We start from the raw sequence: 19,818 nt of genomic DNA on the forward strand, positions 1-19,818 counted from the left end.
AACGATGGACCCCAGGGATGGAAAGATGGCTCCGCAGCACTGGCTGCTCTTCCAGAGGACCCAGGTTTGATTCTCAGCACCCACGTGGTGATATACAACCATCTATAACTCCAGTTTCAGGGAATCTAACATCCTTTTCTGGACTCTGTGGGCAGCGGACATGCATGCAGTACACAGATTTACATGCGTGCAAAACACTCATAATCATAATATAATGAAATTTTTTTTAAAATGTTGCAACTCCCTCAAGGGCCCTCTTAAGGAAGAGCATCTCAGTTACAAGAACTGCTATAGTTTTGCTGATATTTGAGCATGAAAAGCCTTTTGTTTTATTTTTCTGTCTTTTTATGTGTATTCTCTAGGACCATAGGAACTATACAAGTTAATTTACAGCTAACAGAAAAGATTGCATTACAATTCTCTGACTTAACTATTGGAGACTCAAGGAGGGTAAACACAAAACCCCACTGTGGGAATTTTACTCTGATCTCAAAGTTGTTGAGAAAATGTTCATTTCGGTCTCAGAGTTTCCAAAGCACGTGAGTTCTTACATCAGAGTCACACAGGGAGAAATCACAAGTAGCTCTAAGAAGTTAGTAAGAATGGTGGGGAAATGTATAATTAACTATTAGGAGGAGTGGTGGGGAAGATCATTTTCTGCTAGAAGAGCCAGAGAAAATTAAATGGAGAAAAATGGCATTTGACCCGGCTCTCAAAGATAAACAGGGTTTTTACAAGAAAATTTGGGAATCACATTCCAGCAAAAAGAAACACAGTATCAACTGGTAACACTTGTCCTGAAAAGAGTGACTGCCAGCTGTAACATTGTCAAAGAAATGGCTATGGTTTGGATAAATATTTCTCAAAGGCCTGAGTGGTAAAGGATGGGTCCCTGGACCCCACTCCCCTGCCTATCCTTTGTTTTCTAGCTGACGTGAAGTGAGGAACTTCCTCCACTATGGACCTGGCCAGCAGCAGCAGAGCCAACTGCCATGGACAAATCCTCCGAAACAATTAAGTCTTTTCCTCTGCTTAAATTCATCCTCTCAGGTGCTTTGTTATAGCAATAGAAAGGTGGCTGTTACAGAGGCAAGAGCCAGGCTGGCTAGGGAAGACTTCAGGGAGTAGGCAGGAGTTTGCAATTCATTCTGTGGTGACTCTGACAGGTGCATGGAGCTGCACGACCAGAACCACACTGAGGGACAATTCCTCTGTCTGCAGAGCTGCAGCGGACAGGTAAAGACAGGTTAGGATGCAGTTAAAATTGTGTAGGTGGGAGGGAATGAATCCGTGAAGGAGGGCCATGGCTGTGGGAATGGAGAAAGACATAAAATAGGTTATGATTAGGGAAAAAGCCAATTGTTAGTTGGAAACTTTCGAGATATTTTCAAGATCCTGCCATATTACAACCATGGGCTACTCAGGGGGCTATAGACAATCTACTTCCACTTCAAGATCCACAGACTTGAGAGAGAGACACACACACAAGTAAAAAGGGCAAGTTTGAGTGTCAGTTTGGAGCTCTGGGGGGCTGTTTACAGATTGCTGTAGGACTTTTGGCTTCATTTGCTCAAGCTAAAATAAACTTCCTTATTTCTTCTGAAAAACTTGGATTTACTGAATTACATGATGACATGTTTAATTGAATTGAATTCTTAAATGAAATGTCACAGTGTTACATTGATGAGGAAGACATCTGATTTTAATCCAAGGAATAAATAACAAAACTTAAACCTTGGATGAACTGAGATGGAGTCAAATTTAACTGCTTTGGGATTGCGTTCTCTTAACATTCTGCAATGCTGCTAACACAACATTCAAGTTCACCACGTGCGGAGCAGCCTGAGATCTGTGAGTTTAGATACAAAGTTAGGGAAATACTCTATAATTGATCGCACTATAAATTTAATTTTATACTCCTTGCTGGTAAACGTTTCAGTCAGATGAAATACCATTCTGTCCCACTGCAATGGAAACACAATTCCAGATTTCAAGTATTTTTGCATATGCTTTTTATTTAACTGTGACATTAAGCATCTCATATGGTGACAGAGATGCTATTTTATTTCTGTTGTTTGAGTAATCTGCTTCCAAACAGGAATAGGACCAAATACTCTAAGAGCCTTACTTCTGGAGCAGGGCTTGGATTCAGCTAAACTATCACCATGGATACTGTCTGGATGGTGATTGCATCTTAATGAGATACAGGGAGAATGGAAGGCCCCAGAGCCAAAGACAGAGCTTGGAAGGGAAGAATCCCATCACTTTAACCATTCTTACAAATGAGATTCTGACTTGCCCCGAGTAGCTCACAAACTGAACGGCCCAACTGTGTGTCATATACATTTATTTATTTATTTAGCCTTCTGGTTTAGACAGAAGTGTATTTATTGTGTTCCAGTTGCTCTCCGAGTTATATCTTGGCTGTCTGTTCATTTTCAGTTGACAGTTAGGCTTTTTCTATAGAACTGATCAGTAATTTAAAGCAACACAAAAACAAAAAGCCATGAAAACTAACAGTGAGATCTCCACACCATCAATGGGAAGACTAAAGGAATGAGCACAGCCTGATTCTTTGGGAGACGTAAGTCCTTATTCTTACATGGTGCCGAGGAAGCCTTCCTTCATAGACTTCAGATCACAAAGGCTGTGGAGACTTGGAGTTGTCCTCATTTGATTCGCCACGTTCCCCATGTAGTATCAAAGATAGAGAAATACCCCAATCTCCTCCGTACAGTGAAGACATCCTAGGAAGGTTTTCCAGGCCTTGAAAAGAGTCCTCTTTAGCCCCTGTTTGGACTGACATCTAAAATAACTGGGAATACTCCACTCTCCCAATCTCCTTTCTCCTCAATCACTTGTGTTCACATAAAAGAACCCAGCCCAGCATGTGGGTCTTCATTGGCACCTTTTCATGTTAATGAAGTCTCCTGTTGTTTTCCTAAGCTGTGAGTTGGAGAATCAAGAAAAATGAAAGTGAGAGGAAGAAATGGAAGGAAACCAATGGCAAAGGAATGGAAATCCAAATGGAGGCTTTCTCACTTTTTCTATTATTTCTGATCACACGTGTACAGTGTGATACTTCAATACAAGTAGACACTGTTTCTCTGTCAAACCGGGTTGGGGGACATCTCTACCAATGAAAACATTTACCATTTCTCAGTGGTATCAAAACACAAGATACTCATAGTTATTTTAAAATATACGATGGATGGTTGTTAATTATAACAACTCTGCGTGAAAGGTGATCTCGTTTTCCCTCACTCAGCATTACAGAGTTGAAACCTGCTGGACTTGGCTCTTCTTTTCCTGGGGAGAACATATCTTTCATGAAACCAGCGACTGTTTTGAAAGTGTTTGCAAAGAGAAGGGACAGGCCATCCATAGTAACGCCTAGATTATGATCCACATATGCTATTTTGTTTTGTCCCCCAAGTTCCTGTTTATGTCTCTTAGCCATTATATTGTCTTTTCAAGTCTTGAGCCAGCTGGCCACTGGCCATGGCAAAACTGCACAGCTAGTATGGATAAATCCACCCCATTAGTAGACACCTTTCAAGATTCTGCCTGAGTTTGGTCTTCCGTTTGGGGGGTTATGAAGTGACGAGAAGAGAACATTCTTGAAGAAAAGATGATTGCTCCAAACCACACCCAAACACTTAACCATCATGCAATAAAACCTTTGGTTTCATTAAGAAATTTTATTCTGCTTTTGTGAAAAAAAAATATAGTCTGGTATGTCATTTTCATGTGTTTGACTCTGAGTGTTTGCCACAAGTCCACAGGATGTCATGTGGCACTTCCTGTTTGAGGATGACAAAGAAAGAATGTGCTCAAAAGAAGTAGATGAGAGAGAAAAATATATGACCTGCTGCCAGCTTTCCAATTTTTCCAGTCTACCCTTAATCAAACCTAATTAGCATAATTAGCTATTGTTGATACCGAATAGTACTATCCATAGAAGTATTGCTTCTTCAAGGTGACTGTGATGAGAAGTTTACATATTTTCTTCAACTTATTCCTCAAGACAGATCTGTAAGATAGATACTACCACTGTTTTTTCCAAAGATGAAAACAAATTTGCCCAAAGTCATGGAGTCCATGGGTAACGAACTGGGATTCTTCTGCATTTGTCCTGTTCAAAATCCTGGGCTTTACAGACCAGGCTCTGCTCCCCTCCTTCCTGGCCAGAGCTCCTCCACAGCAGCCCTTTGAGATGAGGAAGCAGGTTCTCAGGGATTCAAAGACTGCATGTGTGCCTGCAATTAAGAGAGTTACCCTGTCATAGTGGAGCTGTGACAATCAAGAGGTTCACACACACACACACCCCACATGTGCGCGCCTTTATTTTAAGAAGAAAAAAAAAAGAGACCCAACATGAAAAAGTTCAATACAGAGCATCTCTGTCTTTTGTTTGTTTGTTTTGAATCATATTTAAAATTTAATGGCAGGATAGCTTAAGTCTTCTTTGAGTCCACTGAGTTCTCTGTTAATATTTAAAATAAAATATTCTTGATGCTGAGTTTTTGCATCTTCCAGACATTATGTCAATATTTTAAATGCATCTTTACTCAAATTCTTGCCTTTTATAACAACTTATTACTTACCAAGTAGAATGATTTGGTGTTGTTATCCAACAGAATAAGCATGCAATACAGAGGGCACTTCAGATAAACCACGGACATTCTGCTACATTAGCCAACTCCTTTCTTTCTTTCTTTCTTTCTTTCTTTCTTTCTTTCTTTCTTTCTTTCTTTATTTATTTATTTATTTATTTATTTATTTCATTTTTTAAGAATGTAATATATTATTTTATTGACACCAAAATAATGCTATAGTATCATTAATCTACAGATTTATTTATTTTTCTTCTCTCATATATTACATCCTGACCAGTTTCCCCTCCTTTCCACAGATTCACCCTCCCTTTATCTCCCCTCCTGAAAGAGGAGGCCGCCCAGGGACATCAACCAAACACAGCATTATATGCTGCTGTGAGACCAGGCACACACCATCACATTTCATCGCACGAAAAGCTGAATGCAGCGAACAAGACTGATATCCCATTTAATATTATTTTCAAGAATGATTAACCAGGGTGCCTGGGGCACTTGCATAAACAGCTGTTCCTTGTATTTTCCAGGTGATAACACTTGTTAGTTTGGCAACTTATAGAGAAGACATTAGGTCCACTCGACTGCCACTTAGAGCAGCCTCAGCCCCTTTGGCAGGATACACCTTGCAGGGACACAGGAGGAGCAGACACAGAAGAGGGGACACAGGAGGATAGACAGCAGGCCTAAGTGAAAGGTCCAGAATGGGCCACAGTGGGAGAAGCACAGAGGAGCTGGAGCTCTCAAGAGCAGACAAAGCATCCAGATTGCCTACTCGCTTGTCTTGCTGACTAGTTTATTTCCTTATTTGGAAGGTTAAGCATGTTTTAAATACTTCTTTCTTACCCTGCTGAACATTCAAAATGGCCTTTAAATGTTCATAACACTGTGGTGTGTTTTATTGAAGTACTATCTAAAACATTACAAATTTAACCTTGCCAGACATAAGACATTTTTCTATATCTAACACTTATACTATATGCAAACACAGCAATAAACAGGCTTGGTATTTACAATAACATCTCACATAAAATTAAAGAAGCAGCATTCTGTATTTTTTATACACACACACACACACACACACTACTGTATCTGTTAATGTGAATTTTCTACTAGTAAATTTAAAGAATTGTGATGAAAAAGATTCACAAAGTAAGCAGCAGTGACTGAATTCAGCATTTCCTATCTTAGCAAATGCTAAGAATAGCACTCACAAATGGCTCCTTTTCTCCCCATGAAGAAGTCTCTAGATCAAATGCTCATTTCTTCAATTCATTGTTTCCCTTCTTCTCACTGTAGTTCCAGGTCATTTTACAAGAAGATTCTGAAGAAGTCCACTGTTCTGTGTGCTGTGGTTCAGGGTTGGGGACCCGCAGTTTAGCTTTTCTCTGGCAGTCGGAGTATTGGCAGGAGGAAGGCAAACTGACAGGTGTTCTCAAGCAATAACGAAGTGGTGGTTTCTCTGCAGTGTGATCAGTGACCTCTTCATTCTTCCTAGAGATAACCTCTATTGCTCTCATTAAGCAGATGAAACACTGGTTTCATGCAGCTCTTTTAGCCATGGAGCCCAGTATTGATTGAGAAGCAAGATCTGAAGCTTTGTTAGGGCCGAGCTATTTACAGAAATAAGAAGGTCCCTCTTTTCCCAGTCTTCAGAGTACCTTCAAAAATCAGTGAGCAGAGGAGAATTCAAGGTCATTTTCTTACTTTTGTTCTCTCTCTGAACAATGGCTCTCCAGGGGAAAAATTTGTGTGAGTGCTCACAGCAGCCACCTTGATTTGACACAGGAAGAGCTCCTCCTGTAATTATCTCTTTGAAAAAGCAGTTTTCACTCCTGATGCTGGGGACAGAACCCAGGTCTTGTGCTGGTCAGACAAGCCCTCTATCCCTGAGATAAATCCCTAGCCCCTCTCAGAATCCTCAAAGGCCTCTTATTATCTAGATCCTTATGGATGTTTTCCAATCCAGAGCACTCATGCTACATCTGCATGTGTTTGTGTTTAAATCAATTAGTTCATGTGATTTCTTTGCCTCGTTTTGTGCATTCCCTAAAATCTACGGTGTAACTGGAATCTCTGCAGAAGAAGACATTTGTCTCTAGGCACAAACATTCCTATGTACTTTAACTTAGTAAAGAGTCCCAGACAGCATTAAAAAAAAAAAAAAAAAAAAGTAACTTGACTAGCCAGAAGAAGTAAATGGTGTCCTTTGCTACATGTAGAGCACCACTAAAGAGAACAAAGTGAGAAGCCTTATAAAATTTCAGAAGTTATTTTATTGTAGTAAATCTTTTTTATCGGATGTTAAGATGTCCAATGTGGTGCCAGAAACAGAGCGGCTGTTACTGAACTGTTAATGTTGGAATCACATTATTGGCTATCCTTGTTTGATAAATGATTCTTTGATAAGTGATCTGGGGACTACAGAATACATTTGTATGCAAGCGGCTGCAACACTCAGGTTACTAAAGTTTGTTTTTAACTTTGCTCTTTGAAATGGCTATTCAGGGTGGAATGCCCCCTATACTTGCAACAACTGAGTGATTTTTTTTTCCCCAGGATATAGCCAAAGAAATATGTCAACTCCTTAAGAATCATCCTGGTTCTGAAAAAATAAATAAATAAACAGGGTTCTTCTAAGGTGAGAAGATGTCAGAGGTATTTACCATCACCAGCCCAGAGAAAACAGACTATGTAAATGGTACCGCCATGTTAACTTCACAGAGTGGAATGAATTGGCTTGGCAGCTTGCAAACATCCTCCAGCAAAATAACACACCCTCAAAAAATGAAACAGTTAAAAGCAAAGAAAGAAAGATGAGAACAGTATAGAGAAGGCAGACTGATAAAAATCTAAGACCGGGTGAAAACAAGATCGAAACCTGAATTACACACCGGGCGCCCGGTGCCGTTCATTAGACAGGAACTAAAGGAATGCGGGTTCACAGCACATGACTCCAAGCCAGGGTGATGCAACTGCAGAAATAAACACAGCTTAGCCAAGGAAGGCGAAGTGCAAATGCCAGACCTTTATAAACCTAAGAGGAAAGTCAGAAAGATGACTAAACTAAAACTGAAGTCACTGGTCTACACAGAGTGGAAATTTTTATTCTCCCTTCACATACAGAATCTGCAGAGTCCAAGAACTAAGCTGAAATAAAACAAGTTGTCATCTATTAATCTTCTGTACTGTAAATGGAACAAAGGACCGGGTACTAGTAGACCATTGTTGAGTAAAATAGTAACTAGATGTGGTAGACAAGACCATATATAAAGAAGGAGGGAAATACATTCAAGTCAGACTTTTTACTACTTGGCTATGGGAAAAATACACTCTTTACCTATTAAACAGACATATCTGTACATAAAACTCAATAGTTAAGACATTCAAATAAATCTTCTTGAACACCTGATTGAAAAAAGAAAAGGATATAAGCAGAGGGAGGGGCCAATTCACATGTGGTGGCTGGTGGCTTCTCTTATATTGGTGACATGAGTGTGATTCATCCATTCATTCAAATCAGCAAATACTTATTACAGAACTCACTTTGCTAATCATGTTGAATCCAGGTAAGACAGCCCTTTGCTGATTTGTCTTGGCCACCTAATAATTTCTAAAAACAAGTTCAATGGGTTAAAATAGTAGAGAGAGGTTTTGAAAAAGGAAGACTATTTGGGGTTATGCTTATCTTTATAAACCATGAGTTAAACAATTTTGGAACTGAAGAAGATAATGTTTTCTTTTTAAAAACACATTTCTGGGTATATATGTGCCTTAAGTGTGTGTACACATGGCTAGAGATAGGTAGGGGTTAAGAAGATAAATGATAGGTAGACCTTTGCTGACAGAAACTAATCCTTAAGAATAATACTGGTAAGGGTCAATAGTGTCACCAGTTTTCACATTACATAGTGATATACTTTTATACAGTACTTCTCTGATGAAAAGAAATCAAAATAATATGGAGGGGGGGATTCAGCTTCCTGGCAGCTGGCTACCACAAAGGACTGCCCAATGATGGGCAATTCATTTTTACTGCTCTGAAGCTGGTTTATCTACAAATTAGTCAAAGAACTAATCAAAGGTTGCCAACTTGTCGAGGCCTCCTTTGTTCTTCTCCAACACACTGTCTTGTAAATGTGGAATCACTCTCATTATGAAAAATGAAAATGTGAGAGGAAACTTTACCCTGCTGGAGAAAAATCTTTTCTCCTGCATAAGCCCTGCAAGGCATCTTCCATGTGTTTGGGGAGCTTACACAAATTTGATGCTTAAGAATTATTAAGCTCAGTAAGGTTTGGCATTTTATGTCTGATGCTTTGCCCCCTAAGAGTTTCTAATAGGCATAGTTTACACTAAAAAGATGAAATGCCTCCCTACTCACTAATGTTTGTGTGCTTGGGAATCTTAAAAATCATTCTTACTGTTACCACAGAGCTGTTCGTTAATGACTGGCTGCTCTCATTTCTTTGTGATATAGCAAATACGTTCTCCGTCTTCAAGTAAAAATGAACCTTAAGCAAATTTAAAACATATGGGAGATAATTATTCCAGAGAACAGTTGAATTTCACATCCTAGAGAACCTTCTGAGTAATCTTGTTAAATCCCTGCCTTTTATGCAAGTAAAACTAAGCCCCGGTGAAGCACAGTGTTCTACCCAAGGTCCCGCTCCTCGCCATTGACTTCTCTAAGGCAGGAAACCTAATTAAGTTCGGCTAATATCCCTTCTGTAGCTGGAGTGCTCACTGCCCATGCTTGCCCACCCACCCCTTGTCCAGCTCGGCAAAAGAAGCATGCATTCATCTTAAGAAAGGATTCAGGAGTAGAGCAGAAGGCAGTGCTGGCTTTTAATCGATTTGGTGTTCCTTAATTTTGGCTCACTGATGGTTAACACATTGGCAAAAATAAACATGTGCCTATTTTAAATAAACGAAGTATTTTGAGGGATCTCCCTCCCATCTGCTATCACCATCTTCATATGTTATAGCCAAGGTGTTTATTCAAATATATTGTTTTATAAGGGAGAGCAGATAACATATATCTGTGTATTAGGGTTCCTCAGAGTAACCAATATGAAATGTGTAGACACAAACATATATTTAAAGACATTTATTTTCAAGAATTGTTCACCCAAGTTTGGAAGAAAGAATCCCCATGACTTGCTGTCTACACACTGGAACCTCAGGTAAAGCAGTGCACGCTAGCCTAGACCTTAAGCCCAAGAAGCAGGAAGCTAGTACCTGTTCTGGCCTGAGTCTAGCATCTGAGGTCTAGAAGCAGAGGTGTGTAGGGGCATGAGAAGATGGATGTCCTAGCTCAAGCAGAGAGCAGACTTATCATTCTATCTGTGGGTGGCATCTTGTCCTCAGTGGCATGGTCAGTGCCCACTGCAGTAGAGAGGGACATCTTATCATCACCGACACAAACTAATACTTCCCAGAAGTATTATCATAGACACTCCCAGAAATAACCTGTTAGCAGCGATCTAAGCCTTGCTTGGCCCAGTCACATTGAAAGATACAACTACTAATCCCACCCTATTATCTGGGACTCTAATATAACAAAGAAGCATCGTCATTTTTAAATGAAATAAGCTATGACACTAAAGTAATGAATCTCACATATGTTGGCTGCTGTGGCCTTTGCTAATGAGGTATGAGCTATGAGCAACTATTGTAAGAATTCTCAAATGTTGACTTTGGCTTGCCTTACTTTTTAAAGCTGGTTACACTAAATCCTATGACCTCATCACAATGGTGATGATGATGATGATAAGGAGGAGGAGGATACAGTGCTAGGAATTGAACTTAGGCCTCATGTTTGGTAGGTAAGCACTCTACCACTGAGTCACATCTCCCCCAGTCCATGACCTCATTCTTCAAATTGTCACCTGAAGGTCATCAACTTTCATGTCCATCTCCTAGGTAGAGATTTGCCCATCACATGCCTGACTTTTACTTGGATCCCACTGTAATTAACAATGGTGCCTCTTTTTACTTTCCAATGAGTGACTGTTTAGACGGTGTATCGTATCATACCCACAGTGGGCTTAAAATATGTTGGAGAAGGAATATGCCTATTCAACTTCAAGGCAAATCTCAGTGTTTTCTCCTACGTGACCGTATCTGCCTCCTTCTATTTTCCGGGTTTTGGATTTTTACCTTTGCCTTCCTCAGTTCTTTGAAACTGAATTATCCTTCAAACTCCATGTAACTCAAAACAACATCTGACTTGATTGAACTAGGCTATCTGCCAAGTCCACTCTAACTCTGTTTCCCACACACTGTCCTACTACAGTGTGTGAACAAAGCCTCCAGGCTTAAAAAGTAATTAGATTACCAAGATGAATTTGATGAAGGATTTATGCTTTGTGGGGCAGCTAAATACAGAGTTGCATAGAAACAAAGCAATTACAGTTGTTTGTGTGTTGAACCTCCATCTGAACAAGGTATCCTGTAGGAACCCAGTCAGTTCTGTCTGGGGTACCTCTTAGGGCTTTACCAATTTACATTCCAAGTAATAAGTACCAGTCTTGTCACTCAGTGCTCAAATTTGAAAAATGTTCGAAATTGATGTCAAAGAGACTGGCAATTTAATGTAAAAAAAAAAGGGGGGGGATTTTTTTTAATTATTTCTTTTTTTGAGATTATAATTACATCATTTCCCCCTTCCCTTGCCTCCATCCAAGCCCCCCATGGACCCCTTTGTTCTTTTTCAAATTCACAGCCTCTTTTTTCTTTGTTGTTTCATGCACGTATGTAGATGTACATGATGCATATGTATAACTATCTGTATATGATGAGTGTATATATATATATATATATGTGTGTGTGTGTGTGTGTGTGTGTGTGTGTGTGTGTGTTGCCTATGTATTTATAATCAGATGACTGCAAGTCCCGAGTCTGTTTTCCTCTTTCAAGCTGTTTGCCTGTCTCCTGTCTGTGCACAAAGACAATGTATGAAAAATGTCTCCTACGTGATAGGGATTTATTAAATACTAGCTTCATCTCGTACTAGGATCATTATTCTGTAATAAGCCACAGGGATTTCAGAGTATGTTTGTTTTCCTAGCACCCTTCTACCTGAGGAAAATTCAAAATATATTTAGAGACTTTTATCTATTACTCTGTCCCTCCTATCTAACTTTAGATTATCATAGTTTCTTTTCTTTCTTTTTTTTTTTTTTTCTTTTCTTTTCTTTTCTTGAAACAGAGTTTCTCTGTGTAGCTTTGGTGCCTGTCCTGGAACTCACTCTGTAGCCCAGGCTGGCCTCGAACTCATGGAGATCCACCTGGCTCTGCCTCCTGAGTGCTGGGATTAAAGGTGTGTGCCATCACCGCTCAGCTATCAGTTTCTTAATTAACATAGAGATAATGTCCTCAGTTATCCCTTAAGCTTTCCTTTTCCTGAATTATTTGCCATTCAGAATTTTAAAAACAAGAGATCCTCTGATGAAAATCCTGCAATGGCTTAAAAAATAATTAGACTGCCAATCATTGCTTCTCGGGTGAAACAATAGGGACTGTTTGAGGGTGGAGCTGAGGTGCTAGAGTGTTTTGTCTAGCATGCATGATGCTCAGGATTTAATCCCAACAGAGCACAAACCGGGTATGGTGGGGCACATCTGTAATCCCAGCACTTGGCAGGTCGAGTCACAAGTTCTTCTGATCCGTTTTGAGGCTAGCCTAGACTACACGAGACTCTGTCAATAAATAAATAGCAAAATAAATTAACAGTAGAATAAAAAAAAATCTTTGCCCATTTTCTCGTCTGCATGCTTTGTGAGCATCACTTACTCCATATTTTAGTTTTGTGGAACTTCTTGAAGTGACCCAAATGTGTACCATGCCCTGCGTGGAATTTTAATCCACTCCTACATTCAGAATGCATTTTCACTTCATCCCTCACAGAAGTCTTCTCTGGTTACTTCCAATCTTGTTTCATGCCACATTGATGTTCCCCTTTAACACCATGACTCTCTTCGTTAGAGTCTACAAACTGGTCCCATCTATAAACGGTAAATATTTTAGCAGGATCTGTGTGTAACACACACACACACACACACACACACACACACACACACACACACACGCACACGCACACGCACACGCACACGCACACGCACACGCACACGCGCACACACACATAGAGGCACACATGTACAGGCACACACACACCTTACACAGGCTCGTTAAATTCGGGATCAATGCATTCCAGGAAGCAAAGGAAGAACTTGTACAGTAGTCTAAGGACAAAAAAATGCAACCAGTCATGAAATAAGAAAGAAAAATTGTTCACTTCAAAATTTAGTCAAATCTTTGTCCAAGAAGATAATCAATAAATACATTTTGATTCACTGAGTAAATGAATACCATTTATAAACATATTAATATATAGTAAATACCACGGTAAAAGGACACTCGTTGTTTTAATACTGTAAACAAAGTTATTTTCCTGAGTGGCATCAGGTGTGAGGGAAGCCATTTGCTCTCTCTGAGGCCTCTGGGAGGAAGCTCAGTGCATGGGTTCCTTAACAAAGATTCACCCTCACTCTGCATGGCCACGCCACAGCCACCTTCCAGGTGCTCTGAGCAGTGACATCATCCCACAATGACCCTGAGACCCAGGGCCCAGAGGAGCTGACTCACTAGAACAGGTAATTAGGAAGCTGTGGGGCAGGAGCCTGGAGAGGAAAACTAATTTACAGCTCACAAGAAAGCTTGGAATTCATGTGGCTCCAGGTTGAGACAGGAGATTAAATGACCTGTGAGCTCCCTGCTCCAACATCTCCTCCCTTTTCACTTAGAACCAATATGTCTCAAGTGCAAGGATTTTGCTTTTGCTCCTGAAGCGTTGCCAGGTAACAGAAGCATGTTGAAACCACCCGGACAGGATAGGACCGGTTCCAGCCTGTCTTCTGCTTCAGCATCAGAAACTGCTGTAGAGTGCAGGCAATTGGTGGTGGTGGTGGTGGGCGGGGGTGGGGGGGTGGGGGTAGGGGCGTCCTGGAGCTTGAAGGCCTAGAAAATACAAATATCTAGTTAGGTGTACACTGTGTATCCATAGAGGAGATGCTGGCAAGTCAAGGATTTTATCTGGCTTGGCCCAAGTTCAAGAGTTTAGAGATGGCTTGTACAGATACAACTCTCTAGAGCCCCCTGGGACTCCATCTTTACTTCCCATAATTTCTCATGGCCGAGCCACAGGAGGATGTGCAGTGAGTCATGGTAGAAGTGGATTACTCCATGCTTTATGCTTGTGCACTTGGACATCTGCTGGCTGAAGAGTAGGGATCCCAGGGGGGGGAAAACAGTAATGAATTAAAGAAACACTTCCCAAATATCTACTTTAGATTCCACTGTTCTCTGTATTGGCAGTGTGACTTGTAAAATAGATCTGCTCTTATTTATCTGTTTTGATACAGCTCTGAATTCATTCCAGAAAAGCAATAGTACTCAGATGAATGGGTTTGTTCAAAAAGCACAAAAGATCGTTTTAGATAGCGGTAATGCTGAGAAAAAAAAATTCTAAGCGATAGAAACAGGATAAGGAGTTTCCACATAGGAGGATGGTATTAGACAAAGAGGCCATTTTTCACTGAGGAGGTGGTATACAAGATGAATCCTGAGTACTGCTAAGGTCTGTGAAAATATGAAGAAGGAATATTCTAGACACACAGAGCAGAAAGCTGGGAAATTCAGAAGGAAAGATCAAAGGTGATCAGGTGCTAAATCACACAGGAAACCGTGGTGTACGCGTGGGGTGCACTTGGAAGCCCTGAAGGAAGGAAGCAGAGACATTGTAAGAAATCACTGGGCAACATGCGATGACAGAGTGACAGGAACATCGGGAGGAAGGAGGCCGAGCAATGGGGAATGTCAGGAAGCAGGGAAGGGAAAGGTTAGGAAATACTCAGGAGTATTCTGAGATGGTAGGAAATACTCAGGAGTATTCTGAGATGGTAGGAAATACTCAGGAGTATTCTGAGATGGTAGGAAATACTCAGGAGTATTCTGAGATGGTAGGATGGACTGTGTGAGAGAGGATGAAGGGAGGTTAAGCGTGAATTGACTAAGCAGTGGCCCTCAACCTCCCCAATGCTGTGACCCTTTAATACAGTTCCTCAGCTTGTGGTGACCCCCAACCATAAAATTATTTTCATTGCTGCTTCATAACTGTAACTTTGCTATTACTATGAATTGTAATGTAAATATTTGATATGCAGGATATCTGATATGTGACCCCTGTGAAAAAGTCGTTCAATCCCCAAAGGGGTCTCAACGGGCATGTTGAGAACCACTGGACTAGAGGAAGTAGAGGCTTGAGATGTCCTGTGAAGCAGTCTGAAGTGTAAAAAGCCCCCAGCCACGAGACACCCCCCAATGCATGAGATCTCTCCAAAGCATGAGATCTCTCCAAGCCTTGAGCAGTGTGACTGGGCAGCTGTTGCTGTGCGGCCACCTTCTTCGCCATCAGCTGAGAGCTCTGAGTGGAAAGCACACGCTTCCTTCTAGTGCTCCTGGGAGCCCCAAAGCTGAGAGCAGATGAAGAGGTGGCGAGTTCCGACTGCTTGCCTCTGTGAATACAGCATTCCCGAGGGCTCACCTCTGCTGTAAGCACCCGTGAGAGTCAGCACTGAACTTTAAAGTGCAGTTAGACTTTCCCCTCCAAGTCACCCTTGGATTCTGAGCCCAGAGCACTGCGAAGTGAGACTTCTGGAATACATCCCAGAGACCTAAATATAGAGGCACAAAAATGTTTTCTAAAGCAGGTGTGAAGCCTTGTGCTATTTAAGATTGTATAGAATTTATATATTGACAGCACATGTTTCCTTCCGGTGGCATGAATAAAAAAAAAAAAAAAAAGTAGGTTTGAAGGCCAATTTCCTGCTGCGTGTCCTGGTCACCAAAATTGCTCCTTGACCATCTTTTTTTTTTTTTTTTTTTTTTTTTTTTTGTTTTTTGTTTTTTGTTTTTCGAGACAGGGTTTCTCTGTGTAGCTTTGCGCCTTTCCTGGAACTCACTTGGTAGTCCAGGCTGGCCTCGAACTCACAGAGATCCGCCTGGCTCTGCCTCCGGAGTGCTGGGATTAAAGGCGTGCGCCACCACCGCCCAGCTTGCTCCTTGACTATCTTACTTAACCTATTTTGAGAGCTGTTAGCTCTTGGATGCAGTGTGATCTATTATGTTATCTGTGGTTCAACCTACTGCACCTCTAAATGGCTTGCTGAGCATGCCTCTCCGGCCTTCCTCCTTTCCCTGGGTGAAACACCTGAGTCACTGGGCCTCATTGCACCCACGTCTAAAAGTCACCTAATAGCCCTCTTCCCCTGCAAAGGTTCACTCTTCTTTTCTTTGCACTGCCTCTATCAGACACAAGGTAATAGGCAACAGCAAAAACAAAGCTCAGGACGTGCAGAAAAACTAAGGACTAACCCCAATAAGCACAGCTGGTATATATCCGTGTACTGGATGCCCCATACTTGACCTGTAAATCTTGTGGCAATGTCTGGACTTCACCTTTGCATAGAGCTTAATTAGGCATAATTGGAAATTATGAAAGGAGAATGGAATTCTGCCATCGTGTCAAAAAAAAAACAAAAAAAAAAAAACAAAAACAAAAACCCATGCAGCGTATTTTTCCAAGATTTGTTTCTCAAGACTCGTGTTTTGAATCTCAATTTCTTGTTTGTCAAGGTTGGAGAATTGCTAGCACAACCATTAATTCCTCACTTTGGAAACTGCGTTCCACGAAATTTAATTGTCACTGAAGCATTACTCTTCATAATTACTTCGTCGTAAGGGCGTTCGTTGTTTTCCACCCATATCTAATGCAGCAACCGATGAGTTAAAAGAAAATGGATATTATAAAAACCAAACAGTGAGTTTCAGAGTTTAGGAATGAGCAACTGTGCCCACACATGGTGGCTTAGACCTATAATCCCCATGCCTGGGAAGCAGAGGCAGGAGGATTGCTGTGAGTCTGAGGCAAGCATCATCCATGTGTAAGTCCCAGGCCAAAAAAAAAAGTAAGAGTTTAAAAATGGTTCCTGGGCGAGCTGAGCACTTCTTGTCTGTCTTGCTGTTGGTTTATTGAGATGGTTTCTTTCTCCTCACACTCATGGTCTTCTGCCTCAACTTCCCCAGTGCTAGGAACATAGACAAGCATCACCACAGCCAGTTCCAGTCACATTTGAACTTCAGGTGTCAAATAGCTGTTGCTGTGGTATTTCAGAACACAGTCAGATGGAAAAAATAATAGTGACGAGGCTGATTTCAATGTGGGCCCCTTTAGTATTCTGGCTTATCTCATCTAGTCAAGGGTTTATCAGGATTGGTGTAACTCAGTGTTAGTGCGTAAAAAAAAAAAAAAAGGGACACAGTTGAAGGGTAGAAATGAAATTAAGAATTGTTATAGAAAATTGATCTCACTGCCCATCAAAACCCTTTGATTCTGACTGAAAATTATTTATTTTTTTGTTTGTCAGTTACTCTATTCTACATGGGAAGAGGGTAGTGGCTTCATAAATTTCCAATAAATAATTTTCAAATTAATAAATTCATTAATACATTGCAGATAACAGTTTAAAATTATTGTAAGAATATTATGCCTTCAGGTTGAAAATAATTTCTTTATATATGACTAGAAAATGGTACATGAAAGACTCCTAGTAAAATTATATTACTTATCCGTGCTATTTGAAAAAAAATTAATGAATAATGAATCTGGTCAAGATATACCTTGTATTTCTAGCACTCAGGAGTTGAGGTAAGATGATTGCCATGACTTTGATCTACAGAGCAAAATCCTGTGTAAATCAAACAAATAAATAATATATGTATGTATGTATACATATATACATGTAATATAAAAAATACGCACACACACACACACACACACACACACACACACATATATATATAATTTAACTTATAACTTTATAGAATGGATCTGGAATGTGGCTTAGTGATAGTGTATTTGCTTAGCATGGGTGATATTCCTGGAATTGATCCCCAGCATCACGCACACAAAATCACAGTCATTATTACCATAATTCAATGTGAGGACGGGGCAATGGGTTTAATTGGTCAAGTACCTGTTATCACACAGCATGGGGATTCAAGTCTGGATCCCCAGAACCTTTGTAAAACCCTGGCTCTTGAGTACACATCTGTGCTCCAGAGCTTCAGGGAACAAAAAGAGGTAAATCCCTGTACCTCATTGGCCAGGCAGAGTAGCTAATTGGTGAGCTTCTGGTTCAGTAAGATACAGGAACTTAAAACAATAAACAAGCAAAACAACAACAAAAAGAAAAACTGGGTAATCAATAGAGAAAGACACCAGATTTCCCTCTGGCCTTCAAATTCATATTTACACAAGTTACAGACACCCTCATGTATGTACACAGTCATGTATGTCTATTGCACACACACACAAATAAATAACTTTGTATGTATGTGAAAATGTCTTTACACACTGCAGGCAGGAGGAGCCATCCTGCTGGGGTGGGATAAAGGCTCCACGGGTAAACTCCTTGCCTTGTAAAAAAGGAGAGCCACGCTTTAAAGAGCCTGGCACCGTGGCTGGAGCCTGTAACCCCAGCACTGAAGAGGCAGAGATGAATGGATCCTGGAGTTCACTGACCAGCCACCCCAAGCTTGTCTGAGAGCTCTAAGCCAGTGAGAGATGCTGTCTCAAGAAACAACTGAGAAATGCCTCCGAGGTTACCCTCCAGCCCCCCCCCCCCAAACTCATATACATGTGCACCTGTGCACACACAGATATACACACACAGAGAGAGAATCCACACAGTCAAGATGTTTCCAGTTCAGGAACTATAAGAACTCTCTGTGTCTCTGTCTCTCTTTGACGCTGAGCAGAAACATCACAGATGAAACCTAACCCCTCTCATATGAGGGTCTCTTCCTAGAATAGTCTCTGTGGGGACTAATGTGTCATAACAGCCCTCAAAAAAGGGCAATTCCAGAATCATAAAACTATGTCAGAAAAATATAATTCCCTAAGTATGCAAGGAGAGCTGAAATTCTGGGGGAACTTTCGATGTTAAGGATTTTGAAGCTGAGAAAGATGTTACCTCTGAGACAGGTGGTTCCCCGTTCTAATTGTCTTCCTGCTCACTGCCAATGCCTCGCACCATTTATAAGGATGCAGAGGTTATTCCCTCACAGTGCCCAGTGCAGAGGAAATGGTGAACCGGTAGTCGTGAAACCTTATCTATTAATGGAGCCGCTAACAATCGAGCTGCCTGACTGATGGCATTTAGATCAAACTTCCTACTTTCTCTGGACTTTACTTTCCTGACTAACAAACAGAATGAGAAAGTACTGGGTTTCTGGATCCTGGTGCGCTTTCTACAGTTCTTTCATCTTCTTTGTGTTCTGCTGTTTTTCCAAATGCTCAAATACTACATTATTTAAGGTATATTTCCTTGCAGAAGTTCCCCCACCCCTCCCACCCGGTTTCTCTGTCTCTTTCTTCAATATATGGGATAGGAGGATACTGACTAAGTCTGAGGGAAGGAGGGGGAAGGAAATTAGCTACAGGAAGAGTTTATAGTCCCGTCTACAAGAAAACTTAAATATAGCTACCACTGCTTTGAAAGGAACAGTTTATGTCCAAACAATATTTTCCAGACGAGCTCTGTACTTTCTTGCCAACAGAATTAACTTTAAACTGGAGACAGTAGACAGTTAAACGAGTCGGCTCTGGGACCAGCTGTGTTAGACAAGACCAGTTACTTATAAGGTACTGTTTTTCCTCTTTGAAATCTTCAGGGTCCGTTTGTGTGGGGTACAGGAGTCCTGTGGGCATTTGATCTTCGTTTTCCCTTTTGTTTTACCTCCTTGCTGTGAGAAAATGCAATCTTTAAAATAGTTGGGGTTTTAGCTGTACTGTTTGGGGCTGTTGACCATCGAAGCTGTCGGGATTGTTTTACTTTCAGGAACCAAATCATCTTTGCCCGTTTATCCCAAAGTTCTCTTCAGCCTTGTCCAATCTTGTCATGGATGATATTTGACTTGTATTGTATGTATTAGATAGGAGGTGTATGTTGACTTCCTTTGCTGATGGGGAGGGGCTAATTCATCTTCAACTTGAACTGTAGAATCAATACAGAGCCCACCCAAAAGAGGAGCAAGAGAAGGCAGGTCTGGGTATTGCTCTTACTTCATTCAGGCTCAGAGC

At 40.9% G+C, this 19,818-nt stretch overlaps 1 protein-coding gene across 3 annotated transcripts in view; it reads left to right on the top strand.

Moving 5' to 3' along the window:
- Arhgap24 (Rho GTPase activating protein 24) overlaps positions 1 to 19,818 on the top strand; it is a 408,858-nt gene that overhangs the window by 214,345 nt on the left and 174,695 nt on the right. The window contains exon 1 of one of the 3 annotated variants that reach the window (XM_028867288.2): positions 19,111 to 19,380. The exons of the other annotated variants lie outside the window; for them this stretch is intronic. The gene's annotated coding sequence lies outside the window, so the exon portion shown is untranslated. Of the gene's footprint in view, positions 1 to 19,110; positions 19,381 to 19,818 lie in introns of those variants that run through there. 3 annotated transcript variants of the gene reach the window in all.

Source organism: Peromyscus leucopus, chromosome 10 (genome assembly GCF_004664715.2).
Source record: "Peromyscus leucopus breed LL Stock chromosome 10, UCI_PerLeu_2.1, whole genome shotgun sequence".
Classification (NCBI taxonomy): domain Eukaryota; kingdom Metazoa; phylum Chordata; class Mammalia; order Rodentia; family Cricetidae; genus Peromyscus; species Peromyscus leucopus.